General features: G+C 46.1%; 1 protein-coding gene across 2 annotated transcripts in view; it reads right to left on the bottom strand.

Moving 5' to 3' along the window:
* The window catches only part of LOC135518423 (cingulin-like protein 1), a 115,317-nt gene extending 92,654 nt beyond the window's left edge, over positions 1-22,663 (bottom strand). For both annotated transcript variants that reach the window (XM_064943595.1, XM_064943596.1), the window contains exon 1: positions 22,544-22,663. The gene's annotated coding sequence lies outside the window, so the exon portion shown is untranslated. The remainder of the gene's footprint in view (positions 1-22,543) is intronic.
* Between the last annotated feature and the right edge of the window lie 2,972 nt (positions 22,664-25,635).

Raw genomic sequence — 25,635 nt, 5'->3', positions numbered from 1 at the left:
CGGTGGGAGTTTAAGGGGCGACAGGTAGCCAGTGAGAGTTTAAGGGGCAGGTAGGTAGTGGTGAGAGTTTAAGGGGCAGGTAGGTAGTGGTGAGAGTTTAAGGGGCGACAGGTAGCCGGTGAGAGTTTAAGGGGCGACAGGTAGCCAGTGAGAGTTTAAGGGGCAGGTAGGTAGTGGTGAGAGTTTAAGGGGCAGGTAGGTAGTGGTGAGAGTTTAAGGCGACAGGTAGCCGGTGAGAGTTTAAGGGGCGACAGGTAGCCGGTGAGAGTTTAAGGGGCAGGTAGGTAGTGGTGAGAGTTTAAGGGGCGACAGGTAGCCGGTGAGAGTTTAAGGGGCGACAGGTAGCCGGTGAGAGTTTAAGGGGCAGGTAGGTAGTGGTGAGAGTTTAAGGGGCGACAGGTAGCCAGTGAGAGTTTAAGGGGCAGGTAGGTAGTGGTGAGAGTTTAAGGGGCGACAGGTAGCCGGTGAGAGTTTAAGGGGCGACAGGTAGCCGGTGAGAGTTTAAGGGGCAGGTAGGTAGTGGTGAGAGTTTAAGGGGCGACAGGTAGCCGGTGAGAGTTTAAGGGCGACAGGTAGCCGGTGAGAGTTTAAGGGGCGACAGGTAGCCGGTGAGAGTTTAAGGGGCGACAGGTAGCCGGTGAGAGTTTAAGGGGCAGGTAGGTAGTGGTGAGAGTTTAAGGGCGACAGGTAGCCAGTGAGAGTTTAAGGGCGACAGGTAGCCGGTGAGAGTTTAAGGGGCGACAGGTAGCCGGTGAGAGTTTAAGGGGCGACAGGTAGCCGGTGAGAGTTTAAGGGGCGACAGGTAGCCGGTGGGAGTTTAAGGGGCGACAGGTAGCCGGTGAGAGTTTAAGGGGCAGGTAGGTAGTGGTGAGAGTTTAAGGGGCGACAGGTAGCCGGTGAGAGTTTAAGGGGCGACAGGTAGCCGGTGGGAGTTTAAGGGGCGACAGGTAGCCGGTGAGAGTTTAAGGGGCGACAGGTAGCCGGTGGGAGTTTAAGGGGCGACAGGTAGCCGGTGAGAGTTTAAGGGGCGACAGGTAGCCGGTGGGAGTTTAAGGGGCGACAGGTAGCCGGTGGGAGTTTAAGGGGCGACAGGTAGCCGGTGAGAGTTTAAGGGGCGACAGGTAGCCGGTGGGAGTTTAAGGGGCGACAGGTAGCCGGTGAGAGTTTAAGGGGCAGGTAGGTAGTGGTGAGAGTTTAAGGGGCGACAGGTAGCCAGTGAGAGTTTAAGGGGCAGGTAGGTAGTGGTGAGAGTTTAAGGGGCGACAGGTAGCCGGTGAGAGTTTAAGGGGCGACAGGTAGCCGGTGAGAGTTTAAGGGGCAGGTAGGTAGTGGTGAGAGTTTAAGGGCGACAGGTAGCCGGTGAGAGTTTAAGGGGCGACAGGTAGCCGGTGAGAGTTTAAGGGGCGACAGGTAGCCGGTGAGAGTTTAAGGGGCGACAGGTAGCCGGTGAGAGTTTAAGGGGCAGGTAGGTAGTGGTGAGAGTTTAAGGGGCGACAGGTAGCCGGTGAGAGTTTAAGGGGCGACAGGTAGCCGGTGAGAGTTTAAGGTGCGACAGGTAGCCGGTGAGAGTTTAAGGGGCGACAGGTAGCCGGTGAGAGTTTAAGGGGCGACAGGTAGCCGGTGGGAGTTTAAGGGGCGACAGGTAGCCGGTGAGAGTTTAAGGGGCAGGTAGGTAGTGGTGAGAGTTTAAGGGGCGACAGGTAGCCGGTGAGAGTTTAAGGGGCGACAGGTAGCCGGTGGGAGTTTAAGGGGCGACAGGTAGCCGGTGAGAGTTTAAGGGGCGACAGGTAGCCGGTGGGAGTTTAAGGGGCGACAGGTAGCCGGTGAGAGTTTAAGGGGCGACAGGTAGCCGGTGGGAGTTTAAGGGGCGACAGGTAGCCGGTGGGAGTTTAAGGGGGCGACAGGTAGCCGGTGAGAGTTTAAGGGGCGACAGGTAGCCGGTGGGAGTTTAAGGGGCGACAGGTAGCCGGTGAGAGTTTAAGGGGCGACAGGTAGCCGGTGGGAGTTTAAGGGGCGACAGGTAGCCGGTGGGAGTTTAAGGCGACAGGTAGCCGGTGAGAGTTTAAGGGCGACAGGTAGCCGGTGAGAGTTTAAGGGGCGACAGGTAGCCGGTGAGAGTTTGAGGGGCAGGTAGGTAGTCGTGAGAGTGTTGGACTAGTAACCGAAAGGTGCAAGATCATTATTAGACAGTCAGTCAGTACTACAATATTACACAGTCAGTCAGTACTACATTATTACACAGTCAGTCAGTACTACATTATTACACAGTCAGTCAGTACTACATTATTACACAGTCAGTCAGTACTACATTATTACACAGTCAGTCAGCACTACATTATTACACAGTCAGTCAGTACTACATTATTACACAGTCAGTCAGCACTACATTATTACACAGTCAGTCAGTACTACATTATTACACAGTCAGTCAGTACTACATTATTACACAGTCAGTCAGCACTACATTATTATACAGTCAGTCAGTACTACATTATTATACAGTCAAATTCGACGTACATATTAGGATCTGGCTAAAAGTACTTGAATCAGTTATAGAACTCTTTATGGTTTTGAGGTCTGTGGTCCAAAGGTAGGATAGAAGTGGGGTGGACGATGAAGGGTAAGGTAGAGGAAAAAGGATAGGATGGAGGGCAGGGGTAGGGTGGAAGTGGGGTGGAGGGTGGAGGTTAAGGGGTTGTCACAGAAGAAGTTGACCAAGTTTTGAAATCAGTGGAATGCCCGGCGGAAGATGAGTATGATAGCTAAGTAGACAGAATATTCTGCCGTTTGATTGCAAATATGAGGACTGAGTCGAAAAGAGAACACAGAAGGCTGCTGTATAAACACCTGTCTCTCGATTACATCTTCAATCTAAAGGCAACCACGGCAACCGTGACAGGGAGAGGCGAAGCATCCAAGTATATGGGTAAGAGTCTAGCTACATTTTCTGATATTATAAGTTTCTAATTTAGTCAGAAAGTAGTTTTCATTGCAAGTTAACGCTTATTGTTAGCTAGCGAGCTAAGGTTAGCTGGCTGGCTCGCTAGCTAACGTTACACGTATGATCTGTGTAGTAATATTATTTGTATCTCAGGAAGCCATTTGCATTGCTAGTTATAGCCTAGTGTTAGCTAGCTAGCTAACATTGAACCTAGTTGCTTAGCTTTAGCTAGTTATAGCCTAATCGAACCGAGTTGGTTTGCCTTAGCTATCTGTAGTTTCATGCAGGTTAGTAACGTTATGAGTTGGGATTACAGGTTAATTGTTTAGCTAGCTAGCTAACGTTACATGTATGATCTGTGTAGTAATATTATTTGTATCTCAGGAAGCCATTTGCATTGCTAGTTATAGCCTAGTGTTAGCTAGCTAGCTAACATTGAACCTAGTTGCTTAGCTTTAGCTATCTGCAGATTCATGCATGGCTCATGTTAGTATGAGATGAGATTATGATTAATTGTTTAGCTAGCTAGCTAGCTACATATCTAAACAAAAGGCTCCACTATGCAAGTAACCATTTCACTGTACCGTTTACACCTTCTGTATCCTGTGCATGTGACAAATAAACATAGATTATGTTTGATATAGTTTGTGTTTACCAGAGACGGTAATGTGAAGACATGACCGGCACCAAAGTCAAATTAGGATATAACGTTACGCCAACGAGAAAGTGTTCTAAAGATCTCCGGTAGAATATCCTGCTTTTATTTCGTCACACTCCCAACCCTAAGCTATTTTCTGTAATTAGCTAGATATTAACTTGTAAATTAATGATCCTGCTGTGAGTTTATTTTCCTGTAATAATTAAATACAAATTAGCTAAAGTCAAGACGTTGTCAGCTGTATGTTATGGTCATTATTTGAACTCGCTAGCCAGCTAACTTAAAGCTAGAAAGGAACCAAAACATTGTTTAGAAACTTTCTTTTAATTGCCTGGTTTGCTAGATTGACGTTTACTAAGTTAATTTTTAACAGGTGGGTTTATTGGTGTTAAAATACCAGGCTGCTGATGTCATGCAGCCTGTCATTTTTCTGTTTATACTCTTTCATAACGACAACAACAAGTTTATTGTCGGTCTACAATAGAATAATCATTGGTTGTAGACAAAGAACTCTCCAGTAGATGTAGCAAAACATTCAAGAGCCATTTTCACCTTAACACCTCTTTGTCATGCACAGATAATCATACAACCTTTAAGTGTGTGGGGTGCTCTGCCATTGGTTGTAGTGTTTTATCTTATCAGTAGTCAACGTCCACTGCTGTGAGAGGGAGTGGTTTATCATTTTATCAGTGTATCAACATTCAAAGCAGAATTACTCCATCCAATTGGTGACAGATTTTCATGCAAATATTCTAGAATCTGCATAAAGACAATATTCAAAGTGTGTTTCCGCCAAACATACTTGTTGCAGATAAAATCAGTGCTTAAGTTATCATGTCCCGAATAAAAATCGAAAGTTCAATGAGTTTCCATTGTATTTTCACCTCTACAGATTAGTTTTGTCAGAGGCCTACTCTGGTCTTGTCAGAGGCCTACTCTGGTCTTGTCAGAGGCCTACTCTGGTTTTGTCAGAGGCCTACTCTGGTTTTGTCAGAGGCCTACTCTGGTTTTGTCAGAGGCCTACTCTGGTTTTGTCAGAGGCCTACTCTGGTTTTGTCACAGGCCTACTCTGGTTTTGTCACAGGCCTACTCTGGTTTTGTCACAGGCCTACTCTGGTTTTGTCAGAGGCCTACTCTGGTTTTGTCACAGGCCTACTCTGGTTTTGTCACAGGCCTACTCTGGTTTTGTCACAGGCCTACTCTGGTCTTGTCACGGGCATACTCTGGTCTTGTCACGGGCCTACTCTGGTCTTGTCACAGGCCTACTCTGGTTTTGTCACAGGCCTACTCTGGTTTTGTCAGGGGAGCTCTAGACAACAGCTGGCAGATACAGTGCAGGAAGGCTAGTCTACATGATGACATTATGGATAAGAGAGAGAATGGTTTTATTTGCAGTCAAGCATCGATCGTCATGTCACCAGAATTAGACCCTCGATATTTATTGGAAAGGAGCATCAAGATCACTGCACTTTCACCACCCTGTGACGTTTCTAAATAATTTATTCTGTAGCCTAATAAACTGCATGGTTTCCCCGAGTCCTACTGGGAGGATCACACACCATATCATGGCGTGACTCAAAGTTAACTTCGATATGATGGTTATTATATCAATATTTGCACAAAAAAGCTATTTCCATTTAATGTTATTAAATCATGTTAATATAACCGCCAGAATTAATGTTACTGACACAAAAAGATCACAAACAAATGATCTGTCTGCATTTATAAAATTATACAGAAACATATATATATATATATTTTATACGGTATGACTTTACTTGCATAAAGAAAACAGTGGAAATAAACATGGCTACTGAGTTACATTCACTTTCAGTTTAAGCAGGTCCGTTGGGTTTAAGAATGAGACAACAGGCGGCAGGGTAGCCTAGTGGTTAGAGGGTGGCAGGTAGCCTAGTGGTTAGAGGGGTGGCAGGTAGCCTAGTGGTTAGAGTGTAGAGGCGGCAGGGTAGCCTAGTGGTTAGAGTGTAGAGGTGGCAGGTAGTCTAGTGGTTAGAGTGTGGAGGTGGCAGGTAGCCTAGTGGTTAGAGTGTAGAGGTGGCAGGTAGCCTAGTGGTTAGAGTGTAGAGGTGGCAGGTAGTCTAGTGGATAGAGTGTAGAGGCGGTAGGGTAGCCTAATGGTTAGAGTGTAGAGGTCGCAGGTAGCCTAGTGGTTAGAGGGGCGGCAGGGTAGCCTAGTGGTTAGAGTGTAGAGGTGGCAGGTAGTCTAGTGGTTAGAGCACATATGTCAGAGTCAAGGCCCGCGGGCCACATCCGGCCCGCGAGAAGGTTTTTTACGGCCCCTGGGATGATCTTGATTTATTATTAGAACCGGCCCGCAGACCGCAGCAAGCCGGCAGCCCGCAGATCTTTTACACGCACCAATACTACATTTCCCACAATGCAACGGTGACGCACCGAGCAGTAGGCTGCTTCATTTCAATATTTATTGGCACAGCAGTCGTCAGCATCACAGTAAAATTAACTTTCAGATACCCATCAAAAATGGCAAAACGGAAGGTGGACACTGAGAACCGGGGTTTCAAACAAGGTGGGAGTCGGAGTATATGTTCACGGAGGTAGCTGGAAAACCTGTGTGTCTTCTGTGTGGAGAAAGTGTGGCGGTACTGAAAGAGTATAATCTGAGACGACATTATGAAACGAAACACGCGGACAAAAACAAGAATATGGACATGGAACAAAGGCTACAAAAGGCAGAGGAATTAAAACGAGGCCTCAAATCTCGACAGGCTCTGTTCAAAAAGCCAAATCACAAGGCCAGGCTGCTGTCAAGGCCAGTTTTATTTTGGCAGAAGAGATCGCTAAATCAGCCCGGCCATTTACGGAGGGGGATTTCATCAAAAACTGCATGATTAAAGTTTGTGACGAAGTTTGCCCAGAAAAAAGGCAACTCTTTTTAAATGTGAGTCTGAGCAGAAACACCATTGCCGAGAGAGTAGACCAGTTGTCCATCAATCTAAAAGAGCAGCTTGTGAAAAAGGGAAAAGATTTCATTGCATATTCCTTGGCTGTGGATGAGAGCACCGACATTTCTGACATTGCCCAGTTGTCAATTTTCATCCGCGGAGTGGACTCCAGCCTAAGCGTGACAGAGGAGTTTTTGGCTTTACGTCCTATGCATGGCACAACTACGGGGCATGATTTGTATGAAGAGGTGTCAAGATGTGTAAATGAGATGGAGCTGCCTTGGGAAAAACTCGTGGGTTTGACAACCGACGGAGCACCTGCGATGTGTGGACACAGGAGCGGACTGGTGGCGAAGATACGGGAAAAGATGCAAGAGGAAAACGCGACAGGTGAGCTGACAGCTTATCATTGTATCATACACCAGGAAGCGTTGTGCGGTAAAGCCTTGAAAATGGAGCATGTAATGAGCATCATCACGCGCACAGTTAACTTTATCAGAGCCAAAGGTTTGAATCACCGCCAGTTCAAGGCATTTCTGACGGAGTTAGAAACGGAGCATGGTGATTTGCCTTATCACACAGAGGTGCGATGGCTAAGCCAGGGAAAGGTGCTTCAAAGATGTTTCGAGCTTCGTGAGGAGATTTGTCTGTTCTTGGACAGCAAAGGGAAAGACACAACACAACTCCGAGACGAAATGTTTCTGTGTGAAATGGCTTTTCTGTGTGACATTACGAGTCATCTGAATGCAATGAACTTGCAGCTGCAGGGTCGGGATCATGTCATCTCTGATATGTACAGTACAGTGAAGGCATTTAAAACCAAACTGACTCTGTGGGAGACGCAGATGCGGAAAGAAAATTTGAGCCACTTTCCCAGCTGCCAGACCATGAAAGAGAAGCTCTCTACCAGTGCGTTCCCGAGCGCACAGTTGGCTGATAAAATAGGTATGCTTGCCGCTGACTTTCGACGCCGATTTGCTGACTTTGAAGCACAAAAAAGCAGGTTGGAACTGCTCGGTAACCCATTTGCTGTTGACGTGGAAAGCTCACCACCAAACCTCCAAATGGAGTTGATTGACCTCCAATGCAATGATGCACTGAGGGCAAAATATGCGGCAGTGGGTGCTGCGGAGTTCGCCCGTTTCCTCCCCGACACAATGCCCCAGCTGCGCATCCAGGCTGCTCAAACGTTGTCTATGTTTGGCAGCACATACCTGTGTGAACAACTTTTTTCTTTGATGAACCTGAACAAAACATCACACAGAAGTCGACTTACTGCTGAACACCTCCACTCAATTCTGAGGATTTCCTCAGCTCAGAGCCTTACCCCGAACATTGATGAACTTGTGGAAAAGATGGGACACCACCAAGTATCACCCTCAACCTCAAACAAGTGAACATTACTGTGCAATCACATATTTAGAGTTTTTACTCAGTTCAAGTTTAAAAGTTCAAGTTTAATATTTGTTTTCACTGCATGTTACTTCTCCTTAAACAAAGTGTTGTTTTTGATTAATAGATTTTTGCACTTTATTTTATTGTATTTCAATCCAATTATATTTTAAAAATATTTCAGTTGAGTGGATGATAGAAAATTGCTATTATTGTTTTTTTCTTTGAAGTAAATTTAGCCCACTTTTGCTAAAATAGAAAATATAGGCTACTGATGGTGCCTTGAATACCGGTTTCTTTCATTTAATGTTCATGTTATGGGGATTTTTATATAAAGGAAATTTGTCTTTTGTGTCTGTTGAAAATTAAAGATTACTGACAGAGCCATAAGAAAATATTGCTTTATTTATCTGATCATATTGGAATATATTTGTTAGGTTTTCAGTAGGTTCAATTAGGTTCACTAGACTATATGCGTCATTTAAAAATTTTTCAATGAACATTCGAACAGTCCGGCCCTCGGCTTGTAGCTAAATTTTTTATTTGGCCCTCCGTCCATTTGACTTTGACACCCCTGGGTTAGAGTGTAGAGGCGGTAGGGTAGCCTAGTGGTTAGAGTGTAGAGGTGGCAGGTAGCCTAGTGGTTAGAGGGGCGGCAGGTAGCCTAGTGGTTAGAGTGTAGAGGGTGCAGGTAGCCTAGTGGTTAGAGGGGTGGCAGGTAGCCTAGTGGTTAGAGTGTAGAGGCGGTAGGGTAGCCTAGTGGTTAGAGTGTAGAGGGTGCAGGTAGCCTAGTGGTTAGAGGGAGGTGGCAGGTAGCCTAGTGGTTAGAGGGAGGTGGCAGGTAGCCTAGTGGTTAGAGGGAGGCAGCAGGTAGTCTAGTGGTTAGAGTGTAGAGGCGGTAGGGTAGCCTAGTGGTTAGAGTGTAGAGGGTGCAGGTAGCCTAGTGGTTAGAGGGGCGGCAGGTAGCCTAGTGGTTAGAGTGTAGAGGCGGTAGGGTAGCCTAGAGGTTAGAGTGTAGAGGGTGCAGGTAGCCTAGTGGTTAGAGTGTAGAGGCGGCAGGGTAGCCTAGTGGTTAGAGTGTAGAGGAGGCAGGGTAGCCTAGTGGTTAGAGTGTAGAGGTGGCAGGTAGCCTAGTGGTTAGAGGGGCGGCAGGTAGCCTAGTGGTTAGAGTGTAGAGGGTGCAGGTAGCCTAGTGGTTAGAGGGGCGGCAGGTAGCCTAGTGGTTAGAGGGGGCGGCAGGGTATCCTAGTGGTTAGAGTGTAGAGGTGGCAGGTAGTCTAGTGGTTAGAGTGTAGAGGCGGTAGGGTAGCCTAGTGGTTAGAGTGTAGAGGGTGCAGGTAGCCTAGTGGTTAGAGGGGTGGCAGGTAGCCTAGTGGTTAGAGTGTAGAGGCGGCAGGGTAGCCTAGTGGTTAGAGTGTAGAGGTGGCAGGTAGTCTAGTGGTTAGAGTGTAGAGGCGGTAGGGTAGACTAGTGGTTAGAGTGTAGAGGTGGCAGGTAGCCTAGTGGTTAGAGTGTAGAGGTGGCAGGTAGTCTAGTGGTTAGAGTGTAGAGGAGGCAGGGTAGCCTAGTGGTTAGAGTGTAGAGGTGGCAGGTAGTCTAGTGGTTAGAGTGTAGAGGCGGTAGGGTAGACTAGTGGTTAGAGTGTAGAGGAGGCAGGGTAGCCTAGTGGTTAGAGTGTAGAGGTGGCAGGTAGTCTAGTGGTTAGAGTGTAGAGGCGGTAGGGTAGACTAGTGGTTAGAGTGTAGAGGTGGCAGGTAGCCTAGTGGTTAGAGGGGCGGCAGGGTAGCCTAGTGGTTAGAGGGGCGGCAGGGTAGCCTAGTGGTTAGAGTGTAGAGGTGGCTGGTAGTCTAGTGGTTAGAGTGTAGAGGCGGTAGGGTAGCCTAGTGGTTAGAGTGTAGAGGGTGCAGGTAGCCTAGTGGTTAGAGGGGCGGCAGGTAGCCTAGTGGTTAGAGTGTAGAGGTGGCAGGTAGTCTAGTGGTTAGAGTGTAGAGGTGGTAGGGTAGACTAGTGGTTAGAGTGTAGAGGTGGCAGGTAGCCTAGTGGTTAGAGTGTAGAGGCGGCAGGTAGCCTAGTGGTTAGAGGGTGGCAGGTAGCCTAGTGGTTAGAGTGTAGAGGTGGCAGGTAGCCTAGTGGTTAGAGTGTAGAGGCGGCAGGTAGCCTAGTGGTTAGAGTGTAGAGGTGGCAGATAGCCTAGTGGTTAGAGTGTAGAGGTGGCAGGTAGCCTAGTGGTTAGAGTGTAGAGGTGGCAGGTAGCCTAGTGGTTAGAGTGTAGAGGTGGCAGGTAGCCTAGTGGTTAGAGTGTAGAGGTGGCAGGTAGCCTAGTGGTTAGAGTGTAGAGGTGGCAGGTAGCCTAGTGGTTAGAGTGTAGAGGAGGCAGGTAGCCTAGTGGTTAGAGTGTAGAGGTGGCAGGTAGCCTAGTGGTTAGAGTGTAGAGGTGGCAGGGTAGCCTAGTGGTTAGAGCGTTGGGCCAGTAACCGAGAGGTTGCTATACCAAATCCCCCGAGCTGACAAGATAACAATCTGTTGTTCTGCCCCTGAACAAGGCATTTAACCCACTGTTCCCCGGTAGGCTGTCATTGTAAATAAGAATTTGTTCTTAACTGATTTGCCTAGTTAAATAAAGGAAATGTGAACCAGAGCTAGGTGTATCTGGCTGGGCTCTGGCCTGTGCCCTACAGAAGCTAAGGTAATCTAACTCTGCAGGGGAACCACTCCCTGTCACAGCAGTGGATGTTGACTACTGATAAGATAAAACACTAAAGCCAAAGGGCAGAGCACCCCACACACTTAAAGACTGTATGACTATCTCTGCTTGACAAAGAGGTGGTAAGGTGTCCGTATTTGAATATCTGTGGTGTTTAAAAACATTGGCATTGGCATAGTGTCAAACACAGATCAAATCTGAACCAACAATCAGATGGAAAATCCAAACTGCCTTTATGGGAAACAATCTGTCAAATCAAAAAATCTGAGGCCTTTGTCGTTGACTCCATTTGTAAAGGCTTTGAACAGCTGCTGCTAATAGTTTGGAAAATTCTGGACTGACTTTTTATTACGGGCCACGTAATTGTATATGATCTCGTCAGTTAAACGCTAAGCTAACGAGTAAACAAAAGGGTCAGAGATTAGAAGAGCGAAGAGGCTATCCCCTGACAAGTGCAGACACATGTTCACAAAGCTGAGAGCTACACAGTCAATTAGTTAGATGTTCAGGAGTGTCTCAATTCTCTTAAAGTCTTTAAGGATCTCCTGGAGTCTGATGAAAGATGGTCTCGTCTGGTATTTGGGCGTTTGATGACACGCTGTAAACACACAGATAATCACATAGAGAGTCTAGACTCTCTATAGAGACTGACATACCCTGTGTTTTTTTGTGCTTGAAGAAGTTTGCCAGGTCTCAGGTCTATACAGGGTTGAGCACTAAGGGATGGACACGCCCACCCACTTCCTCTCCCAGCCGCCAAACTAGAATAGGAACACTACCACCGAACCCCCCCCACCCACTTCCTCTCCCAGCCGCCGTTGTTCCACCCAAACTGCAACTCCGAAAAACTGTCGGTGTTTCCCACCAACCTGAGGTTTCTCGGGGTACACACTCGTATAACTAGAATAGGAACACTACCACCGAACTCCCCCCCACCCACCTACCCCCCCACCCCCCCCACCCACCTACCCACCTACCCCCCCACCCCCACCTACCCACCTACTACCCACCTACCCCCACCCACCTACCCACCTACCCACCCACCTACCCACCTACCCACCCACCCCCCACCTACCTACCCCCCACCCACCTACCCACCCTACCCACCTACCCACCTACCCCCCTACCCACCTACCCACCTACCCCCTACCCACCCACCCACCTACCCCCCTACCCACCTACCCACCTAACCACCTACCCACCTACCCCCCCCCACCCACCTACCCCCCCCCCCCCACCCACCTATCCCCCCCCACCCACCTACCCCCCCCCAGCTCCACCCAAACCCATCAGTCGTAAACAACTAGAGGGACGCCAACTTCTTTCAGATGCTAAAGGAACTGAAGAAACAAACAAACAGCTGAAAATGATAAACTCCAATAGAGAAGAACACATTTCTCTGTTCCATCTATTCAAATACTAGAGAGAGATGTTTGATGAGTTGTTGTCGTCTGCGTCGTTATCACCAACACGTTGCAATGATGTCTGTGACATTTGCGAAACAGGTTCCCGAAGTGAGTTAAACCTATAGTATGTTCAACGTGTAATAGCGAAACTCAAAAAACATCCACTTGTCTATGGCCAGAAGCAAGAAAAGTAGCCCAAGTCTGGCAGCGTTGGAGATCTTTAGTAAAAGTCCCTCTGCTCCTCCGAGTAGAGCCTTGTACGGGCATGAATTGTAAGCCCTACCCATGCCAGCGATGTTCAGGCCCTACCCTACCCAGGCCCGATTGCTTCTGCCAGGCCCTGCCCAAACCAGAAATCAGAAATAACTTCCCCCTTTAGTATCCGTTAGCTGCTTGTCTGTCTGTCCCTCGCTCCCTGCTCTGCATGCGCTGTGTGCGTGACTCTGCTTGTATGAATATCCATAGTAACGTCTCTGCTTGCTGTTCCGCTCAATGACGAGACAGAGAGCAGTTAGCTGTAAACTAGCTACCTTTCATCATTCGAAACTCTGTCAAAACTCAAGGCACATTATTATTTTAGGTCAAATAATATCTCCTGTAGACAATGTTCTGGTTTTATATTTGATGAGGTTAAAGCACTTCTAACACCACTGTGCAGCAGAGCACAAACAAACGGCTCAGCTTCAAAATGTTAATGATCAATTCAGTGATACCCAAGCCCTGCCCGTACCCTAGTTATTGATGAATAAACAGGCTCTACCCGGCCCTGACCTGATGTATAATGTTGTGGCCCATCGGGCTCGGGTTGCGTAGCAGAGCTCTACCTCCAGGAACCAAGAGGATTAAGGGCCCTATGTTCCTCCACTAACCAGGAGGATTAAGGGCCCCTATGTTCCTCCAAGAACCAAGAGGATTAAGGGCCCTATGTTCCTCCAGGAACCAAGAGGATTAAGGGCCCCTATGTTCCTCCATGAACCAAGAGGATTAAGGGCCCCTATGTTCCTCCATGAACCAAGAGGATTAAGGGCCCCTATGTTCCTCCAGGAACCAAGAGGATTAAGGGCCAAGAGGATTAAGGGCCCCTATGTTCCTCCAGGAACCAAGAGGATTAAGGGCCCCTATGTTCCTCCAGGAACCAAGAGGATTAAGGGCCCTATGTTCCTCCAGGAACCAAGAGGATTAAGGGCCCTATGTTCCTCCAGGAACCAAGAGGATTAAGGGCCCTATGTTCCTCCCCTATGTTCCTCCATGAACCAAGAGGATTAAGGGCCCTATGTTCCTCCAGGAAACAAGAGAATTAAGGGCCCTTTGTTCCTCCAGGAACCAAGAGGATTAAGGGCCCTATGTTCCTCCATGAACCAAGAGGATTAAGGGCCCTATGTTCCTCCAGGAACCAAGAGGATTAAGGGCCCTATGTTCCTCCAGGAACCAAGAGGATTAAGGGCCCTATGTTCCTGCAGGCCCTATGTTCCTCCAAGAACCAAGAGGATTAAGGGCCCTATGTTCCTCCATGAACCAAGAGGATTAAGGGCCCCTATGTTCCTCCAGGAACCAAGAGGATTAAGGGCCCTATGTTCATCCAGGAACCAAGAGGATTAAGGGCCCCTATGTTCCTCCAGGAACCAAGAGGATTAAGGACCCTATGTTCCTCCAGAAACCAAGAGGATTAAGGGCCCTTTGTTCCTCCAGGAACCAAGAGGATTAAGGACCCTATGTTCCTCCAGAAAGCAAGAGGATTAAGGGCCCTTTGTTCCTCCAGGAACCAAGAGGATTAAGGACCCTATGTTCCTCCAGGAACCAAGAGGATTAAGGACCCTATGTTCCTCCAGGAACCAAGAGGATTAAGGGCCCCTATGTTCCTCCAGAAACCAAGAGGATTACGGGCCCTATGTTCCTCCAGGAACCAAGAGGATTAAGGGCCCTATGTTCCTCCAGGAACCAAGAGGATTAAGGGCCCTATGTTCATCCAGGAACCAAGAGGATTAAGGGCCCCTATGTTCCTCCAGGAACCAAGAGGATTAAGGGCCCCTATGTTCCTCCAGAAACCAAGAGGATTAAGGGCTCCTAAAAGAGTAAGGGAGTATGTTCAAAGCAACAACAGCAGGAGGTGTGGTTCAAAACTAGCTATCCTCTTACCCTGCATCAGAGTTAGATGGAGAAAGTGACCGATGACAATCCAACACTAAAACAAAACAAAGACTAAGGCCACATCCCAAATGGCATCCTAATCCATATGTAGTGCACTTCTTTTGACCAGGACCCATAAGGCTCCAGCCAAAGGTAGTGTACTATATAGGGAATAGGGTGCCATTTGAGACTCAAGCAAAATCCCTAATGAATTCTGAGGCTAGATAATTGATGTAAAATGTATCACTAGCCACTTTAAACAATGCTACCTAATATAATGTTTACATACCCTACATTACTCATCTCATATGTATATGTATATACTGTACTCTATATCATCTACTGCATCCTTATGTAATACATGTATCACTAGCCACTTTAAACTATGTCACTTTGTTTACATACCCTACATTACTCATCCCATATGTATATACTATACTCTATATCATCGACTGCATCCTTATGTAATACATGTATCACTAGCCACTTTAACTATGCCACTTTGTTTACATACTCATCTCATATGTATATACTGTACTCGATACCATCTACTGTATCTTGCCTATGCTGCTCTGTACCATCACTCATTCATATATCCTTATGTACATATTCTTTATCCCCTTACACTGTGTATAAGACAGTAGATTAGGAATTGTTAGTTAGATTACTCGTTGGTTATTACTGCATTGTCGGAACTAGAAGCACAAGCATTTCGCTACACTCGCATTAACATCTGCTAACCATGTGTATGTGACAAATAAAATTTGATTTGATTTGATTTTGATTTGAGATACACCATGAGGTGACTACACAGTGTGGCGGCTGGATGTTGAGTTTCATATTCAGTACCTGACAGAGAGATGGGCAAGTCTATGCAAGTCTATTAGTTGATAAAAGATAAGATAGTAACAGCCCAAACAAACTCCCGTGTAAACAATCTCACACTTAAAGAATGAGTAATGTAGTGGCTTCCTTTCGTCTTTACCATAGCCACTGCCCAAGCCTGAAGCGGGGTTGTTTGGTACGCATACAGTCCACACTCAAGGTTTCCAAACGGCCAAACATTCCATGACATCCAGGGATATGGTGCAACAAAAATGTTTATTCTTCTGATATCTAACAAATAAATTATTCTCCAATCAACTTAAAGCAGAGAATACTTGATATGGAAAATACATATTATGTCTGTATGTCTGTATGGTCAAAAAACAATACCGCTCCCGCACCTAGCAAGGACTCCCCCTCCCGAAGGCCCAACTTCCTGCCTTTATCCTAACACACTTACCACAATACAATGAATAGGCAAGAGGGGGGGACAAAAACTGAGTTACACAAACAACAAATGAATATATCTCAATCAGGTAAATATAAATCATAAAGGTACGTACCGAATATTTCATCATTTACTTTAATATATACACAAATATACATGGAGCTCCATATGTTCAGTCTTATATACAAATATGTCCAAATCGGCTCTTTTAATTTTATTTAACCAGGCAAGTCAGTTAAGAACAAATTCTTATTTTCAATGACGGCCTAGGAAGAGTGGGTTAACTGCATGTGCAGGGGCAGAACGACAGATTTGTACCTTGTCAGCTCGGGGGGTTTGAACTTGCAACCTTTCGGTTACTAGTCCAACGCTCTAACCACTAGGCTACCTGCCACCTCTACACTCTAACCACTAGGCTACCTGCCGTCTTTACACTCTAACCACTAGGCTACCTGCCTCCTCTACACTCTAACCACTAGACTACCTGCCACCTCTACACTCTAGCCACTAGGCTACCCTGCCACCTCTACACTCTAACAACTAGGCTACCTGCCACCTCTACACTCTAACCGCTAGGCTACCTGCCACCTCTACACTCTAACCACTAGGCTACCCTGCCGCCCCTCTAACAAGTAACATGCACGATTTCCTATCATGGAACTGCACACTCTATATCCGAATTTCGTTCAATGTCCCCCCCTTTTAACACACATCAAGCCACACCACTGATGAATAAATATGGTCCGTGGTTGAATTCCTGCCGCTGTGTAATCTAAAATTACCCTGACCCTGACCGTGACATGACAGATAACGACATTAAGGAGGATGGGTCCCGCGTTAAACAACGCACAACTTGCAAAGGCATGAGATGGCATACGGTAAGGCTTCGTAAGCACCCCATGACAGTTCCACAAATCGTTTATAAGCGTATGTCATACTCTATGAATGGCGCATCAACATACGCAGCGCTTCATGTCACATGTTGGGGATCGTTTACATCACCGTTTATTCTCCATTTATGGAAAGGTCTACGATGTGGACGAACTGGGTCTGACTGAACTAACACATTATTCAGCTATGTCCTTAAAAGGGTTTTAATTAATTAATTAAGTGCGTTTTGGCTTTGCCTATTCCATTCTAAAGTAACTCTGACATGCAGTACCAGTCCAGCAGACACACTCATTCTCTACATACCAGCCCAGTAGACACCCTCGTTCTCTACATACCAGTCCAGCAGACACCCTCATTCTCTACATACCAGTCCAGCAGACACCCTCATTCTCTACATACCAGCCCAGTAGACACCCTCATTCTCTACATACCAGCCCAGCAGACACCCTCATTCTCTACATACCAGCCCAGTAGACACCCTCATTCTCTACATACCAGCCCAGCAGACACCCTCATTCTCTACATACCAGCCCAGTTGACACCCTCATTCTCTACATACCAGTCCAGCAGACACCCTCATTCTCTACATACCAGTCCAGCAGACACCCTCATTCTCTACATACCAGTCCAGTTGACACGCTCATTCTCTACATACCAGTCCCGCAGACACCCTCATTCTCTACATACCAGTCCAGCAGACACCCTCATTCTCTACATACCAGCCCAGACACCCTCATTCTCTACATACCAGAAACACCCTCATTCTCTACATACCAGTCCAGCAGAAACACTCATTCTCTACATACCTGCCCAGCAGACACCCTCATTCTCTACATACCTGCCCATTCCAGCCGGTGTCTATTCCACAAGTTACCACCGGCTAAATCCATGATGTTAAAATGCCTATTTACTCTGTTCCATCTGACTGAGCAATCCACTGTCTCCTCAGCCCAGCCAGGCAATTTATAACCTTTATCTCCACTATAAAAATCATCTAGATGTCATCTCACATTTCTTTTAGACTTACATTTAGTTTTCAACAGCGGAGATTTGTATAAACCTTGCTGTCTGTCTTTCCGACATTTGCAACATTGTTTCAATAATGAAAATTTGTTTTCCAGCTGTACCATAGTAATGAACATGTCGGGACAAGATAAATAGGCAGGCAACATTTCTCAGCCAGTCAAAATCATGAATAAGCTGGCATCATTTTTATGGATATATACAAAGAAATGTCAATTGAAAAAAGGTCAAACGAAACGAAGTGCAGCTAGTTCGCAGTCTTTCCAGCTTCCGTTTGAAGTGATTGTGTTAGCTGTGTTGTTGGCTAGCTCCTCTGAACAACAGTGCACTAACGAGAGAGCACATTGTCCATGCCAGGTGAAATTGCGCCTCATTAGCTCATTGTTATGGATGTATCCACATAAATGTCACTAGAAAACAGCTTAAATAAATGCAGCTACTGTTGTTATTCTGTCTGTTTGACGTGACTGTAAATTAGCTGTAGTTGGCTAGCTAGCAAGGGGATAAGAACGTTGACAGCCAGTATGGCAATGGAACACTTAGACCAAACGACTGGGTCGCGTTCATAGATACAGAACAGAAAGACTGAACAACTCTTGCAACCGAGCCAATAGAACGAACGACCAGCCGGCTTGGATAGGAACTTTAGATTTGTGTCGGGACTATATCTTGTGGAAGGATGAAAGAGTATGAATAAATTCATCAAAATAACGTTAATGAAAAATATGTCAATCATTATTCTTAATATGTTGGTGTAACGGATGTGAAACGGCTAGCTAGTTAGCGGTGGTGCGCGCTAAATGCGTCACTTGAACAGTTAGCTGTCTGTTAGCATATGAACAGTTAGCTGTCTGTTAGCATATGAACAGTTAGCTGTCTGTTGGCATATGAACAGTTAGCTGTATGTTAGCATATGAACAGTTAGCATGTGAACAGTTAGCTGTCTGTTAGCATATGAACAGTTAGCTGTCTGTTAGCATATGAACAGTTAGCTGTCTGTTAGCATATTAACAGTTAGCATGTGAACAGTTAGCTGTCTGTTAGCATATGAACAGTTAGCTGTCTGTTAGCATATGAACAGTTAGCTGTCTGTTAGATATTAACAGTTAGCTGTATGTTAGCATATGAACAGTTAGCATGTGAACAGTTAGCTGTCTGTTAGCATATGAACAGTTAGCATATGAACAGTTAGCATGTGAACAGTTAGCTGTCTGTTAGCATATGAACAGTTAGCATGTGAACAGTTAGCTGTCTGTTAGCATATGAACAGTTAGCTGTCTGTTCCTTTGTGTCACCCAACACAAAATGAATGTTTGCATTTCTAGAGGAAGTAATGGAGGAAGTGTGAGGAGGAGAGGGGGGTGTGAGCTGAGATAATTGTATCTGTACATAACAACACATCTCTTCCATTACTACTTGACAGTTATTCTAAACTTAAATATGGGAATCCTCTGAACAAGGTGAGATGTACGGTTGTAATCGTCCAATGCTTTACAACAGTGCACTTCATGTAAAGGACAGTCACCTTTGACAGACTGGAGAACAAAAGGATCCTAACAGGTCTTCTGTTTCGACAGAAGAAAAACAGTGACCTGCCAGGTGATGATGATGTGATCATGGAGCAAGTTGCAGGCTCTTTCGCTCTCCTGTGTCGAGGGTCTGTTTTGTGTTTGCGTAGTGCTAATACTTGAAATCACCTAAATCTTGATTAATAGCATATCTCTGTTCACATAGCTCTGCTCTACAGTAATTTAGGCAGGTAGGTAGGTAGGTAAGTAGGTAGGTAGGTAGGTAGGTAGGTAAGTAGGTAGGTAGGTAGGTAGGTAGGTAGGTAGGTAGGTAGGTAAGTAGGTAGGTAGGTAGGTAGGTAGGTAGGTAGGTAGGTAGGTAGGAAGGAGGGGGGAGGCGGGAGGTAGGTCAGATATATGCGTAGGTTGGGTAGGCCTAAGTAGGTGGGAATGAAATGGAGACCTAGATGTGCTAGGTAACAGTTTAATGAAAACCACACATTTGGGTTGAGATAATCATCCCTTTGTCTTCTCACTTCTTCAGGTCTTCAGGTGAGTAGGCTGAAAACAACGGCATGGTAGGATTAGGTTTTCCTAAAATACTGGGGAGCCTCTCAGATATATTGTCGTGGGTTGCTGGTAGGCCTATCTTGTCTTCCTTCCTGTACAGGAATGAAATGGACAGGCCTACAGTAGCCTTGACCTACAGTAGCCTTGTCTGTACAGGCCTACAGTAGCCTTGTCTGTACAGGCCTACAGTAGCCTTGTCTTACTCAGTAACAGTTTAATACAAAACCACACATTTGGGTTGACAGGAGTCTTCAACCGTGACAAATAATTCTCACAGGCCTACATCCTTGTCACAGGCCTTAGCCTTGTCTGAAAACAGTAGCGGCATGGTAGCCTTGTCTTACAGGCCATAGGTTTTCCTAAAATACCTGTTCATATCTCCAGTAGCCTTGTCTGTACAGGCCTACAGTAGCCTTGTCTGTACAGGCCTACAGTAGCCTTGTCTGTACAGGCCTACAGTAGCCTTGTCTGTACAGGCCTACAGTAGCCTTGTCTGCACAGGCCTACAGTAGCCTTGTCTGTACAGGCCTACAGTAGCCTTGTCTGTACAGGCCTACAGTAGCCTTGTCTGTACAGGCCTACAGTAGCCTTGTCTGTACAGGCCATACAGTAGCCTTGTCTGTACAGGCCATACATTAGCCTTGTCTGTACAGGCCTACAGTAGTCTTGTCTGTACAGGCCATAGAGTAGCCTTGTCTGTACAGGCCTACAGTAGCCTTGTCTGTACAGGCCTACAGTAGCCTTGTCTGTACAGGCCTACAGTAGCCTTGTCTGTACAGGCCTACAGTAGCCTTGTCTGTACAGGCCTACAGTAGCCTTGTCTGAAGCCACTTCTGCTCAATTTACTCCAACATGCTTTTACTGATACAGACTGAAAATACATTTACTTCACCACTACTTAATTAACTTCTCAACTAAGCAACGGCAAAAACAAGGGGCCACTACATTCAAACGAATCCCTGGTACATGTTAATAACAGTGTATTAAAGTAGGAATGAGGAGTTAGAGAGAGCCCCTGGTAGGTACAGCATTAGCAGCCACCAGAGAGAGAACGTCCCAAATCCCACCCTATTCCCTATATAGCGCACTGCTTTTGACCAGAGCTCTATGGTAACCTGGTTAAAAGTAGTGCACTATAACGGGAATAGGGTGCCATTTAAGAAACTAGTCCTATTCAAGTTTAGCTGGTCGGTGTACTCCTTTATTTGCTTGGTCGTGTGAAAGAAAATAATGCCCCCCCCCCCCACCCCCCATTAATCATTAGGAGAGACTCAGAAAAGGCTGCTCTCTCTCCCATATAAATGCTACTCTCACCCAGTCACTTTCACCCAGTCACTTTCACCCAGTCACTTTCACCCAGTCACTTTCACCCAGTCACTTTCACCCAGTCACTTTCACCCCCAGTCACTTTCACCCAGTCACTTTCACCCAGTCACTTTCACCCAGTCACTCACTTCACCCAGTCACTCACCCAGTCACTCTCACCCAGTCACTTTCACCCAGTCACTTTCACCCAGTCACTTTCACCCAGTCACTTTCACCCAGTCACTTTCACCCAGTCACTTTCACTTTCACCCAGTCACTTTCACCCAGTCACTTTCCCCAGTTCACCCAGTCACTTTCACCCAGTCACTCTCACCCAGTCACTTTCACCCAGTCACTTTCACCCAGTCACTTTCACCCAGTCACTCTCACCCAGTCACTTTCACCCAGTCACTTTCTCACCCAGTCACTTTCACCCAGTCACTCTCACCCAGTCACTTTCACCCAGTCACTTTCACCCAGTCACTTTCACCCAGTCACTCTTCACCCAGTCACTTTCACCCAGTCACTTTCTCACTTTCCAGTCACTTCACCCAGTCACTTTCACCCAGTCACTTTCACCCAGTCACTTTCACCCAGTCACTTTCACTTTTCACCCAGTCACTTTCACTCACTTTCACCCAGTCACTTTCACCCAGTCACTTTCTCACCCAGTCACTTTCACCCAGTCACTCTCACCCAGTCACTCTCACCCAGTCACTCTCACCCAGTCACTCTCACCCAGTCACTTTCACCCAGTCACTTTCACCCAGTCACTTTCACCCAGTCACTTTCACCCAGTCACTTTAACTGTCACTTTCACCCAGTCACTTTTCACCCAGTCACTTTCACCCAGTCACTTTCACCCAGTCACTTTCACCCAGTCACTCACCCAGTCACTTTCACCCAGTCACTTTAACTTTCCCCCAGTCACTTTCACCCAGTCACTTTCACTGTCACTTTCACTTTCACCCAGTCATGCTTTCACCCAGTCACTCTCACCCAGTCACTTTCACCCAGTCACTTTAACTGTCACTTTCACCCTGTCACTTCCACTTTCACCCAGTCATGCTCACTGTCTGTTGCAATACCCACAAGTATCCTAGATCAACAAATCTCTCTTTTTCAGGTTACGGGTTGGCTAGCCTCTCTTTGAACAGAACATCTAGAGCTATGTCTAGCCTATACAAAAGGAAGCGTTGGCATTTGTCATGACAAGAAGGTTCAATTAAAATGTCAAACAAAAACGACACCTTTTAACTCAAGCAGAGGAACTTTTCCAGGCTATATCACGTTCAATAATTAAACCATAACGTTTTTATTTTTCTTTCGACAGGTAACATATAGGCCTATATACTGTCATACCGCAAGCCCATGTGGCGTCTGTCTGTGTTTTCCCTCTGATTATCTTTGTATTAGTCAAGGTATTCTGTTATCACAGAGTGCAGAGTAGTCCATAGAAGAACAAACGCAAGGTCTAATAATAGTATACTAATAATTATAATAAAAATAATATATAATAATACATATATAATAATACCCAAATCTCAAAGATGTACAACACGCCATAGGATAAGGTTCATATATTTAAAGCTTTGTTCAAATCTGTCACCATACATTTCAGCCAGAGTTTGATGTTTGGCGTGTAAAACACTCCAATGTGTATAGCTGGTAAAATCACATTGATTTACATAACATAATTGTAATTCTTACACGTTACACGCAACTGTATAGGATTACAAATTGATATAAGCGGAAAGTTCAGTCCTTTATCAGTTCAAATAGACCCCAGCGGTTAGAAAAAAAATGCGCTTCTTGACTTACCTTTTTCGTTTACCGTGAGAGCGCGCGCCCAAGATCAGAAGTAAACGGAATCCTCGTGGTGCTGGACGGTAACACCCGTGCAGTTGCCTCAGAGGAAGGCGTTAACATACCTGACGCACGCAGCGCAGCACAGCTCAGCCTGTCACTCACATTGTGGTGTGTAGGTCCCTGTAACTAGGTGATATTGGCCTCAATATGTCGTGTAAAATGATTTAGCGTTACGCTAATTGCCTGGAGGTATTTAGGGCAGTTGCTGTATGTGGTTCTCAAGGCACCCCTGCCATCTAACATGTTTGGAATTCCCCATTATTCTGTACATAAATCGGAGACACTATATTTTGTACGATATGTTAAGTTTCATATGGTATGTATTAATTTGTGGATATCCATCTTCCATTTCGTATGATATGTTAGGTAATTGCATTTCGTACTTACTGATTAGCAAAACGTACAATATGCTACGAATTTCAGTTTGTTGTGGGGAACTTTAGCTAGGTGTCTAACGCTAACTTTAAGGTTAAAGAAAGAGTTATGGTTAGGGGAAGGGTTAGCTAACATGCTGGAATTCTGGAATTACAGAATTGCCTAGATTAGAATGTCATTGAATGCTAACCCATGACGCTCCAGGCTGACAGATCATTCTTAAAGAGCTGCGCGCCTCAGCACTCGGTGGTCCCGTTCTGTACTCTTGTGTGACCTACAGCTTCACGGCTGGGCCGCTGTTGCCCCATAGACGTTTCCACTTCACAATAACAGCACTTACAGTTGACCGGGGGCAGCTCTAGCAGGGCAGACATTTGACAAACTGACTTGTTGAAAGGTGGTATACTTTGTCGGGGACAAGGTTAGCCAGGGAGGAACAGTAAACAGAACCCAGTCTCTTTCGGGGACACGGTTTGCCAGGGAGGAACAGTAAACAGAACCCAGTCTCTTTCGGGGACAAGGTTAGTCAGGGAGAACAGTAAACAGAACCCAGTCTCTTTCGGGGACAAGGTTAGTCAGGGAGGAACAGTAAACAGAACCCAGTCTCTGTCGGGGACAAGGTTTGCCAGGGAGGAACAGTAAACAGAACCCAGTCTCTTTCGGGACAAGGTTTGCCAGGGAGGAACAGTAAACAGAACCCAGTCTCTTTCGGGACAAGGTTAGTCAGGGAGGAACAGTAAACAGAACCTAGTCTCTGTCGGGGAGAAGGTTAGCCAGGAGGAACAGTAAACATAACCCAGTCTCTGTCGGGGACAAGGTTTGCCAGGGAGGAACAGTAAACAGAACCCAGTCTCTGTCGGGGACAAGGTTTGCCAGGGAGGAACAATAAACAGAACCCAGTCTCTGTCGGGGACAAGGTTAGCCAGGGAGGAACAGTAAACAGAACCCAGTCTCTGTCGGGGACAAGGTTAGCCAGGGAGGAACAGTAAACAGAACCCAGTCTCTTTCGGGGAGAAGGTTTGCCAGGGAGGAACAGTAAACAGAACCCAGTCTCTGTCGGGGACAAGGTTAGCCAGGGAGGAACAGTAAACAGAACCCAGTCTCTTTCGGGGACAAGGTTTGCCAGGGAGGAACAGTAAACAGAATCTCGATGTCCCACACAGGTACATAGGGATGACATGATGTATATTCCCCACACAGGTACATAGGGATGACATCTTCTCTATGATATGCCTGTACTGGTTGGGAGTTGAGTCATCTGTTGACGAGTGCACTTTCACACACTGCGAGAGAGAGAGAGAGAGAGAGAGAGAGAGATACAGAGAGAGAGAGAATGAATGAGAGAGAGGAGAGAGATATAATGAATGAGAGAGAGAGAGATAAAGAGAGAGGTACAGAGAGATACATAGAGAGAGGGAGAGATACAGAGAGAGAGAGAGGGAGAGAGATACAGAGAGAGAGACACACAGAGAGAGAGAGAGATACAGAGAGAGGGAGAGAGAGACACACACAGAGAGAGAGGAGATGGAGATATACAGAGAGAGGGAGAGACAGAGAGATGAGATACAGAGAGAGGGAGAGAGAGAGAGAGAGGGAAATGTTTTGTTGCAGATCTGAGAGACAGAAATGAGAGACAGAGAGAGAGAGAGATACAGAGAGAGAGATACAGAGAGAGGGAGAGAGAGAGATACAGAGGGAGAGACAGAGAGAACAGAGAGAGAGAGAGAGAGAGAGAGCTGATCACTCGTCTGGCCGTCCCTCTGACTCAGACTGATTCATGAGAAGTGAATCTAGCTTGTTTTAACACAACGATGCTCATTTATCAATGATGCCGCTGAAAAGACTGTGAGTAATTACTCATTTAACGTCATCATCCAGGATACACCTTTTAATGATGGGGGTTCAATAAATATCAATAATCTTTTATTTTTTATCATACAATATATTAATTTCTTTGAATCTTGAACAAGGGTTTATTATATTTAAAACCAAATACTTTTAGACTTTTACATAAGTAGTATTTTACTGGGGGACTTTCACTTTTACTTGAGTCATTTTCTATGAAGGTATCTTTCCTTGTACCTAACTGTGACAATCTGGTACTTTTTCAAGCACTGTAAATAGAGTGTAAATAGATTGTAAATAGATTGTAAATAGAGTGTAAATAGAGTGTAAATAGAGTGTAAATAGAGTGTAAATAGAGTGTAAATAGCCTAATGAGTTCAGAGTAGACGGAGTGTGAAGCAGTAGCAGCGGTGCAGTGGGACAAATCAACAGGGGGTACCGGTACAGAGTCAATGTTCGGGGGTCACCGGTGTCGAGGTAATTGAGGTAATATGTACATGTAGGTAGAGTTATTAAAGTGATTGGATGATAACAGAGAGTATCAGCAGTGTAGAAGGTGATGGGGGGGGGGGGTAGCTGTTGATTAGCTGTTCAGGAGTCTTATGGCTGTTTAGAAGCCGCTTGGACCTAGACTTGGCGTCCGGTACCGCTTGCCGTGTGGTAGCAGAGAGAACAGTCTATGAGAAGGGTGGTTGGAGTCTTCTAACAATTTCTAGTGCCTTCCTCTGACACCGCCTGGTATAGAGGTCCTAGATGGCAGGAAGCTTGGCCCCAGGAATGTACTGGGCCGTACGCACGTACGCTCTGTAGTGCCTTGCGGTTGG

This window comes from Oncorhynchus masou, chromosome 28 (genome assembly GCF_036934945.1).
Source record: "Oncorhynchus masou masou isolate Uvic2021 chromosome 28, UVic_Omas_1.1, whole genome shotgun sequence".
Classification (NCBI taxonomy): domain Eukaryota; kingdom Metazoa; phylum Chordata; class Actinopteri; order Salmoniformes; family Salmonidae; genus Oncorhynchus; species Oncorhynchus masou.
The sequence above is the reverse complement of the archived record's forward strand: the minus strand, read 5'-3'. Positions and strand labels throughout refer to the sequence as shown.